Consider the following 14,853-nt stretch of genomic DNA (forward strand, 5'->3'; position numbering starts at 1 on the left):
AGAATGCACTTTAGATGTTCTGTATCATTTATACCAAACACAAATGTTGCTGGTTGTTAGTGTGTTTGCAGCACTGCTGTTATTTATTTTTTATATATTAACTTTTTTATATTTTTCAGTTGAATTTATTTTTATTTCTAAAATTGTATTTATTTAAATGTATATTTAAGTTTACATTTATGTTCCAACAAACTTGAAAAATTCTACTTGATAAATGATCTAAAACTATATATAACTATATATATATAACTATATATATATATATATATATATATATATATATATATATATTACCTGTTTTATATATTTAATACTTGGTCAGTTTATTGATTTGTTTGGTGATCTTTGGATACATTTTTTATTTTAATACCATGCAGAGCACAAAATTAAGATTTCGAGAGATGGTTCAAGTCAGTGCTCAACAAATGATGATAAGTTTAGAAATGTTGTGCATCCACTTATTATTAGTGTGACATTTTAGCATGCAAATGAAGGGGAAAACTTCAAGATATCAGCCCTAAAAATCGGCAGCACATATCGGCCATCGGCTGACCCTGACCTCTAAACATCAGCATTGGCATCGCCTATAGAAAAACCCATATCGGTCGATCTCTAGTTGTTACTACTATTTAAGTTATGTAATTGTGTTTGCAACCAAAGAACACTGATTTTGCACAATTCTTCCTTAATACAGATAAAGGAGGCAGAATTTCATTCAATCTTTGTGTATTTTATTTACAGACAAGGCTAAAAAAACATTACATGTGAGAAGAGACATTACAAAATCTTTTGGAAAACAAAAAAACATTTACATATTACCGTATTTTCCAGACTATAAGTCACACTTTTTTTCATAATTTGGCTGGTCCTGCGACTTATAGTCAGGTGTGACTTATTTATCAAAATTAATTTGACATGAACCAAGAGAAATGAACTAACAGAAAACATTACCGTCTACAGCCGCGAGAGGATGCTCTATACTGCCAGAGATGCTGCACTGTGCTCCTGTAGTCTACACTAAGCAGCATATAGTGCCCTCTCGCGGCTGTAGACGGTAATGTTTTCTCTTGGTTCTTGGGTCTAAATAAATGCGACTTATAGTCCGGTGTGACTTATATATATATATATATATATGTTTTTTTTCCTTGTCATGGCGTATTTTTGGACTGATGCGACTTATACTCAGGTGCGATTTATAGTCCGAAAAATATGGTACATGTGAGCATGGTGTATAATTCTAACATGACTCCTTCACAACAATACTTGGACACATATTGGTCAAAGCACAGCACACAACCACAATTTTATCCAGCTAAGTCTTCAGCTCAGTCTCATGAGTGGTGTGGACAGTGCCCGGCGATGGGGGTGGATTCACAGGACCTTCCATCTAAAGAAATCGTGTCATATCACAACCTCTATTCCTAAGGAATCCAGATTAGCTATACACAGGGGGCAACATACACTACCGTTCAAAAGTATGTTTTTAAAAGAAGCATCTTCTGCTCACCAAGGCTGCATTTATTTGATAAAAAAATTAATAATAAAAACAGTAATATTGTGAAATATCATGACAATTTAAAATGACTTTTCTATTTTAATACAGTACAGACCAAAAGTTTGGATACACCTTTTCATTCAAAGAGTTTTCTTTATTTTCATGACTATGAAAATTGTAGATTCACTCTGAAGGCATCAAAACTATGAATTAACACATGTGGAATTATATATGGAATTATATACATAACAAAAAAGTGTGAAAAAACTGAAAATATGTCATATTCTAGGTTCTTCAAAGTAGCACCTTTTGCTTTGATTACTGCTTTGCACACTCTTGGCATTCTCTTGATGAGCTTCAAGAGGTAGTCACCTGAAATGGTCTTCCAACAGTCTTGAAGGAGTTCCCTGAGAGATGCTTAGCACTTGTTGGCCCTTTTGCCTTCAGTCTGCGGTTCAGCTAACCTCTAAACCATCTCGATTGGGTTCAGGTCCGGTGACTGTGGAGGCCAGGTCATTTGGTGCAGCACCCCATCACTCTGCTTCTTGGTCAAATAGCCCTTGATGCCTTCAGTGTTACTCTACAATTTTCATAGTCATGAAAATAAAGAAAACTCTTTGAATGAGAAGATGTGTCCAAACGTTTGGTCTGTACTCTATATTTTAAACTAATTTATTCCTGTAATCAAAGCAGGATCACACTCCAACATTTCATAGGCAGGTTTGCCTGCAAACACAGTCACCAAATAAATTGCAATGTAGCCTAGATGTACAACATTTAAAACTGATTAACGTTACGCTTTAGTACATTGGTAACTTAAGCTCATTTTCTAGCCATTTCATGCTAGTTAACAGTTAACATTTACAGAGAGTAATTGTAACTTACCTTTGTGAAAATGCTTTGAACACACACACCATCATGTGTGGTGGAGTGTTATCGAAGGTTATCTTGGCCTCCTTACCGCTGCTATCCATGCCATTCGTGGCCTTTTTGTCACCTCTGAAACATGGCTTGTACTGTTATTTTTCCACGCTGGAAAATTCAGTTTTTAAGCTTTATGCCACTTCTATCGTGAGAACGACTATTGCAGTTTATAACACAGCAGGTAGACGGCATCTTGAACACTGCGTTCCTCCCTCCATGCAAAGAAGTCTGGCGCCTAATGTTTGTGCCGCAGATTCCCAAAATGCTTTTCGCTCACCACTGGGAATACGTCATGATGACGACACATTAGCGATCCCTATTGCAAAGTTATAGAATATTATTTCAAGCAAAGACTTAGAAGTTGCAATTCATGATTTTGTAACATCACGATTAGATTATTGTAACTCTCTTTATTGTGGTCTTCCTCAATCTTCATCTCCATTACAAATTGTTCAAAATGCAGCTGCAAGACTTTTGACTGGGTCTAGAAAGAGGGATCATATTTCTCCTGTTTTGGCATCCCTTCACTGGTTTCCCATTAAGTTTCGAGTTGATTTTAAGATCCTTATGTTTTTTTACAAGGCATTGTCTGGCTGCGCACCAAGGTATATTTGTGATCTTATTGTGCCATACTGTCCTTCTAGGTCACTTAGATCTTCAAATCACTTGCTTTTAAATGTGTCACGAAGTCGTTACAAATTAAAGGGTGATCGGGACTTTTCTGTGGCTGGGCCCAAGCTTTGGAATGCTCTCCCTTATCATGTGAGGTCTGCTCCTTCATTGGACATTTTTAAATCTACTCTGAAAACACATTTTTATTCTTTAGCTTTTGGAAATTTGTAATTGTTGTTTTTTATAGTGTAGTCCTGCTATGCACTATGTACAGCACTTTGGATCAATTTTTATTGTGTTAAATGTGCTTTATAAATAAAGGTTGTTGTTGTTTTTGTTGTTCATTTTAATTAATAGATCATCTTTCCATAGCATGTCATACACTTTCTCTATGTCAAAAATACTGCTATAACTTTTTCTTTACTGATCTGTGCCTTTCTTATATCCAGACATTATCTTTAGACATACCACTGCATCCTTTGTATTTTTTCCACTACGAAACCACTTTGATGTGGAGAAAACAAATCTCTTTTTTCAGTATAAAACATTAACCTATTCACTATCATTCATTCCATGAGTTTGCATACATTTGAAATTAATGCTATACGCAGGGGTGCACAAAATTTATTCAGGCTTGTTCTCATAAGAGAACCTGGAGATTTGGTTTGGTCCTCACACTGCATATAGCGTGACCCATTAAATATAACTATAAAAAATGAATTAATAATAGTTATAATATTATTGCACTTTATATATTTTTTTTTTATAAAATAATAGTAAATTACCTAAATAATAGTGTGTGATAATATTAATAAAAAATAAAAGGCAGTCCTAGTATTAAATACAAATACATTTATTTTATAGTAAACTTAAAAATAAAATGCTAATATTTACTACTACTTTCTTTGTTTGCCTCTTTAAGAAGAACCACTTTATGTATTCCCCAATTTTACATTAAAATTTACATTTATTCATTTAGCAGACGCTTTTATCCAAAGCGACTTACAAATAAGGACAGTGGAAGCAATCAAAAACAACATCAAAAAGAGCAATGATATATAAGTGCTATAACAAGTCTCAGTTAGGTTAACACAGTACATGTAGCATGCGCTTTTAAATAATATAATAAAAAGAAAACAGATAGAAAAGATAGCAAGCTAGTGTTAGAGGTCTTTACACATACACACACACACACACACTCATACACAATTGCATAATAAATGAAAAGAAAATGGAATACAAAAAGATTAGAAAGGTAGTTAGATTTTTTAGAATAGAATTAGAATAGTGAGTGTTAAAGTTAGAGGGTCAAATAAATATGGAAGAGATGGGTTTTAAGCCGATTCTTGAAGATGGCTAAGGACTCAGCTGCTCGGATTGAGTTGGGGAGGTCATTCCACCAGGAGGGAACATTTAATTTAAAAGTCCGTAAAAGTGACTTTGTGCTTCTTTAGGATGGCACGATCAAGCGACGTGCAGAACGCAAGTTTCTAGAGGGCACACAAGTCTGAAGTAACAAATTTAGGTAAATGGGTGCAGAGCCAGTGGTAGTTTTGTAGGCAAACATCAATGCCTTGAATTTTATGCGAGCAGCTATTGGAAGCCAGTGCAAATTGATAAACAGGTGTGACGTGTATTCTTTTTGGTTCATTAAAAATCTTGCTGCCGCGTTCTGGACTAATTGTAAAGGTTTGATAGAGCTGGCTGGAAGACCTGCCAAGAGGGCATTGCAATAGTCCAGCCTGGACAGAACAAGAGCTTGAACAAGGAGTTGTGCAGCATGTTCTGAAAGAAAGGGCTTGAACTTCTTGATGTTGAATTAAGCAAGTCTGCAGGATCGGACAGTTTTAGCAATGTGGTCTGAGAAAGTCAGTTGATCATCAATCATAACTCCAAGGTTTCTAGCTGTTTTTGAAGGAGTTATGGTTGATGTGCCTAACTTGATGGTGAAATTGTGATGAAACGATGGGTTTGCTGGAATCACAAGCAGTTCTGTCTTGGCAAGGTTGAGTTGAAGGTGATGGTCCATCATCCAGCAAGAAATGTCTGTTCAACACAGTCTCACTCCCTACTCATCAAATGTCTGACGCATGGTCAAGGGATCTGGCGTCACTTTTTTGACGCACTGGGTATACCTTTGGCGTCATTTTTCAACGTGCAGGTTAGTCCGATAGACTTCTATAGAACTCAAAAGCGTTTAAATTTGATGTCTTGGGTCAGCACACCGCAACTCGTTGACTGCCTTGTATGGGTCGAGACTAAAAAAAGAAGAAAAAAAAAGAATAGGCTACAAAAAATTATATATGACAAGGTGAGTCAAATGGCGGCCGCTAGATCATTTTTATCTGGCCCTCCAACTTGTTTTTGAGGTTTAAAAATCCTCGCAATCTGATATCAAAGTGCTCTCTGTGCAAAGGCTTAGCACGTTCATCAGTGGTGAGTTTAACAAAACTAAACTGCAGGTAAAACAGCATTCAGTGGTGAGTTTAACAACACTCAACTGCAGGTAAAACAGCATTCAGCGGTGAGTTTGACCAAAGCAACGCTCAACTGCAGGAAAAACGGCATTAAAAGGTGAGTTGAACCGTAAGCAGTTTAACCGTTTTCTTACAACCCATTCTCGCTTATCGCTTATTCATAGTTTATCACTATGAAATCACGTTCAAGAAGTCTCATTCTACACATCTTGATACTTACCATCAGTTTACATGTGCCATAGGTTCAGTGAGTAGACTAAATATGCTCTTTTAATGCCTGTTATGAAATGTATTCTCTCTTATTTATTAATCAGATTAGCGCCGTATTGTTTACTCGCTGTATTATATCAGTCATCCGCAGAGATGTATAGTAACGAAGTAGAACTACTTCACTACTGTACTTAAGTACTAAAAGGCGGTATCTGTACTTTACTAGAGTATTATTTTTTTCTCCTACTTCCACTTTTACTTCAGTACATATTTTCAATGAGTTTAATACTTTTACTCTGATATTTTTTTATGTGCTGCATCGTTACTCGTTACAATTATAAAAATGTTACGAATCATTCCATTACAAACAGAACTGTAGATGGCAGGTTTGATGAAGCTGGAACATCATTGAGCGAATCAAGTGATTAAGAAGACTGTGCGTGCTGACTGAACTGCTGTGAAGAGAGAGATGAACACCGAGCCGAGCCAGATAATGACTCGTTCACGAGTCAAGAACTGGTTGCATCGGTTTTCGAATCACCAGTAGTTGTTTCTGACAGTTCGATTCAATAAACCAGTTGAAGAAAACAGTTCACCGGTTCTTTTGCGCTCGACATAATGGCGTCATTGGCGTTGACTGCAAGCCTTCGGTTTACCTGGGCTCATAACATTAGCACAGAATCAGTTCAGAATCAATCACCAAAATAATCAGTTCGGTTCACGCTCTGTGTGTCGGTTTGCTTTCACGCTGAACCACACATGCGCAGTATCATCAGCTCCTCGGTTCTCGAATCGGACGTCTGACAGAAACGGTTCTTGACCACTGATCTATAATATAAGTTATATATATAGATCAGTGTTCTTGACTCGTGAACGAGTCAGTCTGTTGTTCGTTATCTGGCTCGGCTCGGTGTTCATTCAGTTCTCTCTTCACATCAGTTCAGTCAGTGTACTGTTTGAGTAAATGAATTACCTCGGGATATTGGTTTGTTTTAACTCAGAGGGAGTGTCAGCGACATTAAACAAGTTAACAGCTTAAGTCATTTGTGGATTAATGTGTATTGGAGACGCGAACCGTTTAAAACGATTCAGTTCGATTTGGTGAACTGTTTCAAAAAGATCCGGTTACATCGAATGATTCGTTCGCGAACCGGATATCACAAACAGCTTTGTTGTGAACTGCAAAAAATTCTAACTGACCCTCTGATGTCACATGGACTACTTTGATGATGTTTTTCTTACCTTTCTGGACATGCAGTATACCGTACACACAGCTTCAATGGAGGGACTGAGAGCTCTCGGACTAAATCTAAAATATCTTAAACTGTGTTCCAAAGATAAACGGAGGTTTTACGGGTTTGAAACAACATGAGGGTAAGTTATTAATGACATAATTCTGAAAATTGGGGGAACTAACCCTTTAATCTGTTTTTTGTTTACAAAAAGTTAGTCAAAGGAATTGTGATTGTCCTTTAGGTTAATCATTTGAAATAGTAAAAACAATATGTTCAAACTTTTGACTACTTTCTTTAATAACTACATAACACAATACTTCTACTTTTAATTTCAGTACTTGAGTAGTAAATTTTCAAATAGACCACTTGCAATACTTAAGTACAAAAAATGTTGAATACTTTAGTACTTCTACTTAAGTGTGGTGCTTAAAGAGCACTTCAACTTCTACTCAAGTCATTTTTTTTTGATAGAGCACTTGTACTTTTACTCAAGTCTGGGTCTCTAGTACTTTATACATCTCTGGTAGTAGCTTATCAGTGGTGACTGTCAGTTTATGTGCATATGACAGGATTTTTCAGAAAAAAATAATACAAGATGTAGTCAGACGATGAACATTATTAACAGCAATTATTATATGATGCAGTTACACTTGTAGCAATATTTGTTAGTTCTATTTGTTGTTTCAGATTAGCATCATCTGGGGTCCTCTGAGGGGTCAGCATCATCTTTTCTCAGGTGTACTGCCCTTACGAAAAATAACCATGGTTTTATTATAGTAAAACTGTAGTAACCCATGTTTTTTTGGCGTGTTGACTACCATTTGTATAACCACAGATTTACTACAAATACCATGGTTAAACCATGGTTAATATAGCAAAACCATGGTTAATTTGTGGTTACCATGGTTTAACTATAGTAACCATGGTTTTTTGGTTTTATTTGTAGTAAAACCATGGTTAATTTTCGTAAGGGTGGAGCTTGTGTAAATCCTAGTTACCAAAATATAGAAACAAATAGAGACATCATTAGCATAGCTGCTGTTGCAACAAAGTAAAATTAATTAGTTTAACCCAAGCTAAAGAATAAGAATGCACATTTGTAAATAATATAAATGTAACAAATAGATTACTGTAACAAATGTAAAAACAATGCTGTTCTTTCAATTTATTCCCCCTAAAAAACCTGAAAAATATTCTCAGCTCTTTTCAACATTAATAATAATGATGATAATAATAATAACAATAAATGTTTTTTTGTAGAAAATAAGATTGTTAAAATGATTTCTGAAGGATTGTGTGACTGGAGTAATGATGCCAAAAATTAGTTTAAAAAAGTCAGCTTTGATTGTTCTAATAAACTGTTTAACTGTTCCCCAAAGTGGATATTAAATTATGTTGTGGGATAATTAAATATATTCTTAATAAACTACAATCATAAAATTATATACATTTATTTTGTTCTCACATTCTTTCTTGTAACTCCTCCCTCACAGTGGCACAGCTGACTGAAAGGCTCATTATGCAGCTCATTATGCAGGCCTTTGTCTTCTCAGGTGTAAATCACAATGATATTCATGGTAGTTGACGCCTACTCGCATATGACTTTTACCAACAAAAAGTGTCTTGGAAAATGTAAATCAATATATTGTTTTCTGTAAGTGAGTAAACAAGATGATTTTCACATAATTTAGAAAGAAAAATTCTAGGCTACAAGCTCCAGTTCTCAAAAATCCCGGGAACCATTGTTCTTTATGTGTTTTTTTGCCTTATTCAAGTGTTTTAACATTTTTAGTTTTTCACTAACCACGCATAATATTTTTTTTCTCAAAAACACAATCATGTACATACATGCATTTCTTATATTATTATAGCCCAGTTTGTGCTGATTACAGTGAGATTAGACTTTACCCATTTAGATATTTATAAGAAACTGAAAAAAGCACAAATGTCAGGGCATGACAAAACTTCTCCAGGCCCCAAAAATACCCTTAGACTCCAGAGGGTTAACTTAAGTGAAATTTTGTTCAGGTGCTACTTAATGTTGGCCGGTAATCTATTAAGAAAATAAAATCATATGTTAGCTAGGTTAAACTCGTTTTTTTTTTTTTTTGGCTAGCTGCCTTAGTTTTAGAATTATTTTGTTATAGTTTTTATTGGAATTTAAGTTTTACTGCATTTTTTTTTTCTTATTTGTGTTTTAAAGGCAATTGCAATGAAGCATCAAGAAAGACATGAGCATGCCAACCACCCTGAGACTGATAATTCAGGTATGATAACAAATAAGTTATGGTTTTGAGAGGTTTGTGCATTCTGAGTGAGGTTTGCCTTTTTTAAAGTGTGTAATTTCTACTTTTTGTTTATCAGGGAACACATTTCTGTCACTAACAAAGTGGATGGTGAGCAAAGATGGTGGCTAAATTTTGGAGCAGAACCTGGGTTTTGCAGATGGCTATGTATTTATTTTCCCATTATGTTTCTGTTGCCTAAATATTCTTTGTGAGGATAAATCTAGAGAGAATACAACATAATGCACTGCAAAATGTCCTAAGAAAGGAGAAATGGTGGTGTTCCATCATTAGAAGACTGTGTTTTTAAATGTTATAGATGCAATTTTTAAATAAAGAATTTGATGTTTTGTAATTATTGTGTCCGTTTTAATTGAATGACAGAACTATATACAGTTTGTAGGATAAAAAATAAATAAATTATATTTATAAATTAATAAATATACATTTAATTAAATCTATATTAAAATAAATTAATTACAGTAGTATACTGGTGAATTTGATTTTTATAGTAATTTATTGTAAATGGTACAGTTTGCTACTCTAAATCGTAATTACAGTAACTTACTGGCAACAGTTGCTACTGTAAATCAAATAAAGTTTGCTACTGTAAATCTTAATTACAGTAACTTAAAGGCAACAGTGTTGCCAGTAAGTTACTGTAAAAACCCTTTAAAATGTCTAACAGTGTAGATAGATAGATATCTGTTGTGGTTGTATTGTTAAGTTTTTCTTGCACCCTTCATTTTCTTTGCACTTGAATAGACTGTGTAATGAATGAGCAACAACATAAACTGCTTTGTACACATTACTTGCATATCTTTGTTCAGGCACATCTTCATTGTAGTTTTTCAGCAGAAGCTGATCCTGATATCTTCTGCTACATAATTCAGTTTGAGAAGAATTCTTCTCAAACTCTGAGCATGGAAAAGCTGTTTCCCAGAATGGTTATAGAACGTAATCTGCAAATCCTTGAATATAGATTTTTTTCATTGCAAACCCCAGTGACCCTCCCAGTACACGGAAACTGTTTGGTGTGATCATATTGCTTGCTGTTATCCATGCCTCCACACCAATCACCTGGAGGCCTGTAATGTTTTGAAAACTTAGCTGATCAAATAGATTGTTCTAAAACAATTGCCTCATAATTTGCTCACTCCCATGTCATCCAAGATGTTCATATGTTCAAGATGTTCTTGGCAGCGTGTTAACGAGCATCACTCATCACCCAGAATTGAAAAGAAAAAAAAAAGGCGAGAGCTGGTTGCTGAAACCACGCCCACCTAGCTTGATGGCGGTGACAGCAGTGGCAATCCACCACACTCAAGTGGCCTTGCCCTTGATTATGCAGAACTTTAAGGCTAAATATAATTTCAATGGAAGAGTCATTAAAAAATAAAAATAAAAAAAATCCACCCCGTCACAGTTTTCATGAAGGGCAAAATTAGTTATATAGACCAAAATAATTTTTTGAACCAGGCTGTAAACTGTTTTTTTTTTTTTTTTTCTGCTGTAAAGTTGGGGATTTTAACATCGGTAGTCTATGGGATTGATTTCCTTTTGAAGCCAGCCTCGAGCGACCAGTTGACGAATTACAGTTAAGTCACTTCCGTATGGCTTCACGAGAGGAGGTTGCTGCTTGGTGGAATATCAAAATTGCAGCTTCAAAGCATTCTACACGATCCCAGTCTAGGAAGAAGGGGTCTTATCTAGCGAAACAATTGGTCATTTTCTAAAAAAAAAAATAATAATAATAATTAGGGCTACAACAAAAAAATAGATTATTATCAATAATGAAAATCATCAACAATTCTTATTATCAATTAGTCAGGTCAAATATTGGAGGAAGCAGAATGAGCTCCTGCAAGAAAAGTATGTGATCCAAGCTGCCCAGAACATGATAAATCTTTATTTCAAGCTTCAAGCTGATGCATTATCATAATGGCTTGCCTGTCAGGCATTTTTACAGGTATGTGTGAGCATCCTCAGCATAAAAAAAGTTAGTTAACAGCAGTGCTGAATTTGTAAATTGTGAGGTACCGGAAACAAAGCGGGGAAACGGATCCGGCACGCGATTATAGAAGGGAGAGGTAACGGAGCACTCGCGCAATCACATCGGTGGACCAGTTTAAGTGATTAAGAGCGTGTATCAGTTGCTATTTATAGGGTCTGTAAGGTCATGAATAACATGGAAATGCCATGCGATTTTAAAACAACAATTTCCATGCCTAAAAACATTTCTGAGGGGGACTATCTTTCACATGGTTTTAATAAATCTCACAGCTTTCAAGTTTAAAATGAGGGAAATTCCAGCATTTATTCAACATAGCTTGTATTTTTGAATAATAAAATAAATCCACACAAAGTCTAAGATTAAATCAGTCATTTGAATCCATGACCTCTCTCAGAGCGCGCTTCTCGTCAGTGCATCAGTGACCTGCACGCTGCGATACAAGACTCACTCGCATTTCAGGACAGCTGACAGAACTGTCACTTGACTAATCGGATCATTGTTGCATTGTCACAAAAATGTATAATAATTTGCACACCTTTTTAATAATTTTAAGCCATTTGGTACTCACGCGCTCCAAGGGCTGTATTATGTGACCTCACAGTCACATCCAAAGCTCATGCATATAAAGCAATATGATGTCTGATGGGTGTTGAAAAATAAAACGGTTTCATGGCACACTCTGCTAAATTACAGGGGGAAAAAGAAAGAATAGGGGGAACAAATCAATAATTAAACAACACTGCGTTGTCAGTGTTGGTGTTGTATCAGACACTTGCAATTAACATCAGGCTATATGACAAATAAGCTCAAATGGAGTTAACAAGGTCTTTGGCCGGCGAATGAGGAGATCTGTGTTTTGTCCGCATCTGAGGCAAGTGCAGCGCATTATATGCCATTATCACCTTTTACAGGTTAGGATATAACGTTTATTTTTTACGTTTTTTTGTTGTTGTTTTTTTTTGCTGTTTAATACACTTCATACAAAATCTCATGATATAAACGATTAAGCACTTATGCACAGGATATTTTAAACGTACAAAAGTATATTGGCTAGATGGCAAAAAAAACTACAGTATTTTTCGGACTATAAGTCGCACCTGAGTATAAGTCGCATCAGTCCAAAAATACGTCATGATGAGGAAAAAAACATATATAAGTCGCACTGGAATATAAGTCGCATTTATTTAGACCCAAGAACCAAGAGAAAACATTACCGTCTACAGCCGCGAGAGGGCGCTCTATGCTGCTCAGTGTAGACTACAGGAGCACTGAGCAGCATCTCTGGCAGCATAGAGCACCCTCTCGCGGCTGGAGATGGTAATGTTTTCTCTTGGTTCATTTCTCTTGGTTCATGTCAAATTAATTTTGATAAAATAAGTCGCACCTGACTATAAGTGGCAGGACCAGCCGAACTATGAAAAAAAGTGCGACTTATAGTCCGGAAAATACGGTACTTCTCCAGTCTTCAAACACACAAAAACAATAGCCTTTACAGACATAGTGTTTGAGTAAAGAAATGCTGTACTATTCAATGTTATTTGTTAACACTTGCTTTGCAAACAAGTGGAGATCTGTCTCCTGCAGGCTGTGCACGTGCGTCAATCTGAGTGGAGGCGGGGTGAAGTGACGAGGTTTCGCGAGAGCTTGAGGATCCAATGGCGTTACAGAGTTTTACAAGCTCCTTTACATACTTATCATTGGTTAAATATTTCTAAAACCCTGTGATTTAATAATAATAATAACGAATTATAATAGGGATATGAATTTTGGATAGTTTTTCACGGCACATATCTGGCTATTCTCTGTCTGCCATACTGAGACGCCTCCCCTGGAGGAGGGGGATCCGCCAAAATGAGGCACAAATTAAGCCCTGGTTAACAGTATCCTTATGTGTAAATGTTACAAATTCAAGCAAGACTTAAACATTTTGCATAAACGCCCGCTTTCATAGTCTTCGTTAAGTTAAAATCTTTAATGAAAGGGCGCCGGCGCACGCGTTAAACGGATGAAACACAGTAGAGAGGGAGACACTATTCAGCACAAAAACATTAATTTTGCTTAAATATCTGTTGTTTAACATTTATATGTAGGTTTAAAAGTTTAAAAACATGCAGTGCAAGTAATTTATGGGAGTAGGAACTGTGAAGGGACAGCAGCATGTAATCGTTTTAATATAAATATCAGATGCTTTTACAGGATAAAAAAAAAAATGACAGTAAGAGAAGACTGACTCTGATCAAATTGCACGCGACACGTTCCTGCAGAGCAATATTGTGATTTTATTTAGCTTTCTGTATTGGTTATACCTCCAATATGTGTAAGCTTTTTAGTAACAATAGTAAGCTATTTTTAATGCTATAATGTAATTATTGCTGTTATCTGTGAAAAAAATAAAGTGCTTTATAGTGTTTTTTTTTAGATACCTAATTATTCAAAAAGTACATAAACAATGCCAGCAAGCATGTGAGCTGTTTTCAAAAGCAAAGGGGGGCATTTTTTTATTATGTGAATAAATACTATTTAGTTGTTCCAGTTTGTTATTTTTCCAAAAACTACAATAACATTTTTAGAATATTTTTTTTTTGTCAGATTCCTAAAATATTTCTGTTTTGTCTTATGAGAGGTGGTCTAATACATTGTTAAGCACTGTATGTTTTCATAGCATTCAGTTGGCAAATTTGTTTTAAAGACATTGGGCAGAATGTGGAATGTGTTTTTGTCAGTAAAATTAAAATAAAGAAAATAGGGATTTTAATCCAATTAATCTGAATAATTATCGGCCAACAAATCAATTATCAAAATAATCGTTAGTTGCAGCCCTAAAAATTATATACATTTTAATCTTAAACGCTCGTCTTGGTAGCTCTGCAATGCGCATTCATAGGCTACTCTGTGCAGTTCCGTTCAAAATTGTTAGGGTAGGTCGAACAACTCATTTTCTCCTCCAACTTCAAAATCATCCTACATCACTACAAAAATACCGACCCAGTTTTTATAAAATGGAGAAAATGAGATTGGAGTTTTTCAACATACCATAACTGTCACAAATTGAAATCAACCTTTTTCTTCAATGCGGAAGTAAGCCTATGGGTGAGACTTCTGGTTTATTAGCTGCTATAGTTAAATAACGAGGACAATAACAACGTGCAGGAAATGGAAATGGAAGCCAGACTCACAGAATTTACAATAAGAACAAGGTTGTGACTGTGTTGTAACAGCGGCAATGCATTCTAGGAATTTAGGTCATGGGAGCTACAGGGGAGACTGGATTATATAGTGAATGTAGATGTTTGATTTTATTTAATGTTTATATTATTCTACATAAGATTGCGATGGAGTGGTTAAGGCTCACTTTACATCATTTGCAATACCCCTTTGCACGGCTGGGGTAAAAAACATGCTTTTTTCATTGTAAGAAAGCTGAAAGCACAGGCCCTTATCAGTGCCATATGCCATATCCCTTATCAGTGTCTGCATTACTTCTGCTTTTGATTAACAATGCAATTTTAAGTTGAATCATATAAACATAAAATAATATAACTGTGACGAGTGGGGCGGGGCCGAGGGACATGGGAGCGAGGCCGGGGGAGTGATTGGAGAT

The 14,853-nt window shown here is 35.6% G+C and overlaps 2 long non-coding RNA genes across 2 annotated transcripts in view; one reads left to right on the forward strand and one right to left on the reverse strand.

The window, feature by feature from the left end:
• LOC132155991 (uncharacterized) overlaps positions 1 to 9,512 on the forward strand; it is a 118,544-nt gene extending 109,032 nt beyond the window's left edge. The window contains exons 2-3 of the long non-coding RNA XR_009437369.1: positions 9,157 to 9,220; positions 9,318 to 9,512. This is a non-coding gene — a long non-coding RNA (uncharacterized LOC132155991). The remainder of the gene's footprint in view (positions 1 to 9,156; positions 9,221 to 9,317) is intronic.
• The window catches only part of LOC132155990 (uncharacterized), a 181,133-nt gene that overhangs the window by 43,748 nt on the left and 122,532 nt on the right, over positions 1 to 14,853 (reverse strand). The window lies entirely within an intron of this gene.

Source organism: Carassius carassius, chromosome 13, assembly GCF_963082965.1.
Source record: "Carassius carassius chromosome 13, fCarCar2.1, whole genome shotgun sequence".
In the NCBI taxonomy this organism is placed as follows: domain Eukaryota; kingdom Metazoa; phylum Chordata; class Actinopteri; order Cypriniformes; family Cyprinidae; genus Carassius; species Carassius carassius.